The sequence below is a fragment of the Pinus tabuliformis genome, chromosome J, assembly GCF_031772625.1.
Source record: "Pinus tabuliformis cultivar Carrire ecotype Pingquan chromosome J, CPIR1, whole genome shotgun sequence".
Lineage (NCBI taxonomy): Eukaryota > Viridiplantae > Streptophyta > Pinopsida > Pinales > Pinaceae > Pinus > Pinus tabuliformis.
Genome location: NC_142295.1, coordinates 1004807429 through 1004810951, shown reverse-complemented (window position 1 = coordinate 1004810951; position 3523 = coordinate 1004807429).

Sequence of the window (3523 nt, the reverse complement as noted above, 5' to 3'; positions counted from 1 at the left end):
ACACTATTGGTAACCATCTTGACACAATAAAACTCAAAAACAAACAAGAAGATGAGAGTGTTGCCACGACAATCTTTTGTCCTAAATGGAGAAACAAGCATTCTGAGTGAGAGTGCCCTATTAATTTTCTTGAGGTTTGTGGGATCTGTGCTTTAAAACATGCAACTAAGAAGTGTCCATATCTTCCTAGTTTAAAGGATATCTACAAGGGTAATGTTGAAACAAATTATTCCTCACAAACAAGCAAGAAAGAAACCCTCTTGGAGAAGCCCAAATCAAAAGATGTTTCAAGATCCTAGTTCTCAAGCCTATCGTTAGAACCAAACTTGGAATTTCCAGCCATCTTATCTTCCTTGGTTTAATCCTCAATCTCAAAACACTCCTTGGAATCAGTATTGGAGGGGAAATCCTTATGGAAACACTTTCCAACCCCAAAACCAATCCTATCCTCCATACTCAAACATGCCTAGTACATCTTAAAATTCGATCATTCAACCTTATCAGTAGGGGTACAACCCAAACAATTATCAACAACCCTCTCTACCCCTTCCTCCTTTCCACTAGCTTTTACCTGCACCATCTAACCCATCACCTTCGCAGGCACCACCATCATTGAACCTGCCTCATCCTACTCTATTTCCTGTGCAACCCATAGTTAATACCAACCATAATAAACAACCTCAGCCTATACAAAATATAGAACAACCCTTTCCTACTTATATGATCACTATTGTCCCAATAAATGAGATTCAACTACAATCTGGGAAAACAATCAATAAGGGAAAATCAGCTGTCATTATTCAAGAAGAGGCCCCTAAAGAAAAAACTAAAAATCACATCCAACAAGAAAAACAAAAATAAAAGGAAGAACCCAATGAACCTCCTTACCCAGAAATATAACTTGTTAAGAAGGAAGAGATTCCAATCGAATATGGTTTAGAATCATAATTAAGGAATGTTTATATTAAAATTCCACTATTAGAAGCCATTAGGGACATTCCTATCTACACTAAAGTCATTAAAGATCTTTGTATTAAGAAACCAGGAAGGAAAGGACACAAAAATCAAAACGTAAAAGTCATGAGTGAAATGTCTAGGACAATCTCAGATTTACCATTAAAATATAGCGACCTAGAAAATCCCATAGTGACCATCAAAATCAATGGAGTACTTCTACCAAACACCATTGTAGACTTAGGAGTAGCAATTAGTGCCATGACTTTCATAACCATGACATCTCTACAATTGTAAGGGATCAAACCTACACCTATTATTTTAGAATTGGCAGATAAATCCATTATTAAACCCATGGGAACCCTAGAAGACATAGTAGCCACCATTGCTTCCTGGAAATATCCCATCGATTTCATTGTCAATTCTCCTAAGAAACTAGGACACCCTGTAATGCTAGGACACTCTTGGTTAGCCACTGTAGATGATGTGATAGGGTGTCAGAGTGGAGAAATGGTCATTTCCAATGGATTATATAATAAAACCTTGTCAATTTCCCCCCTTCATCAAACTACTGTTGAAGTACCATTATGGCTAGAGATTCCTTGTGGAGATGAGGATTGTATGTTTCCTTTGTTATCATTGGAACAATCTAGAGGACTCCAAGAACAATCATAAGATCATATTTTGCAACAATTTTTATCTGATCGTTCTTATATTGTTTATACTATTTCTTTCACTGGTTATCAACATGTTTTAAATAATGAGTTTCAGGAAGCTTTTCATCCAGCTATATTTGCCTCATTCACAACAATAGAGGAAAACAATGAGCTCACCATTGAACTAGTTGAAATCAACGAAGGAAAAGTTTTGTACATTGGAAATGAACTAAACAAAGAACAGAAGCAGAAATCGTTGAGCATGATTCAAGAGCAATCCAGATCTTTCACCTAGGACTATTTTTACATGAAGGGCATACACTAAGATACGTGCATCCATGACATTTACACCAATGAGGAAATGAGACCAATACGGCAGCCACAAAGACGCATGAACCCAACCTTGAAAAAAATTGTAAAAGAGGAGTTGTAGAAGTTATTGGCTACATATTTTATCTATCCTATTTCAAATAGAAGATGGATGTCACCTTTGGTGGTGGTTCCGAAGAAGAATGGTAAGTGGCACATATGTGTTCATTATAGGGAGTTAAACAAGGTTACCCTACAAGATTACTTTATGCTACCATTTATCGATCAGGTACTTGACACCGTCTCTCACAATAAGTATTTCTCTTTTCTAGATGGGTACAGTGGGTATAACTAGATTCAAAGAGCTGAGGAAGACCAAGAGAAGACCACTTTCACTTACCCTTGGGGTACCTATGCCTATCGAGTTCTCCCTTTTTGCCTTTGCAATTCCCTAGCTACCTTTCAGTGAGCTGTCCTAGCCATATTTTCTGACCTGATCCATTACTGTGTAGAAGTCTATATGGATGACTTCACCATATATGGAGATGATTTTTCCCAAGCTCTAGAAAATATAGAAAAAGTATTGATTTGATGTCAAGAAGCCAACCTAGCCCTTAGTAGTAGTAAATGCAAAATGATGCAAACTAAGGGGATAGTTTTGGGCCATCATGTTTCATTTGAAGGAATCAAATTTGATCCAGCCAAGATTGAGGTAATCTCGCATATTTCAATTCCTAGTTCACAAAAATAGGTAAGAAGTTTCCTAGGACATGTAGGTTACTATCGTCGATTTATTGAAAATTTTACAAGAATTGCAGCACCTTTATTTAAATTATTAACTAAGGACACTGAGTTTGTTTGGAATGATGATTGTCAACATGATTTTCAGGTATTAAAAGCAGGTTGTCCACTGCTCTAGTATTGAGGGGACCAAATCGGTCCTTTCCATTTCATATCTGCACCAATGCGTCAGATACCGCACTTGGAGTAGTTTTAGGAGAAAGGGAAGATCACTCACCTTACGTTATTTATTTTGTTACCAAGAATATTTCCCTTGTTGAACTAAATTATATAGTTACTGAAAAGGAATTGTTAGTAGTTGTTAACTCCATTAGCAAATTTAGACATTACATAACTAGTTATGAGACTTTCATCCATATTGATCATTCTTCCATTAGATTCTTGATGAACAAACGTATAACTAATGGTAGGATCCCTAGGTGTCTAATTCTTTTGCAAGAATTTAATATAATTGTGATTGATAGGCCTAGGCGAGATAATTTGGTAGCTGACTTCTTGTATCGAATGAATGTCATGTAGGGAAATGTACCAAATCTTATACCAGATGATTTTCTAGATGAAGAATTGTTTGCCATATCTACCATTACTCCTCGGTTTGTCGATGTTCCTAACTACCTGGTGTAGGGGAATTTTCCTCAGAATCTGTCTGCTAGAGAGAAACACAACATCATACATCGAAGTTCCAACTACTCCTAGATCGATGGAGACTTGTTCCACACTAGACCCGACTTCATCATGAGAAGATGTGTGTGAGAAAATGAGATATTTGATGTGTTTAAGGTTTGCCACAGTGAGTCTTGTGG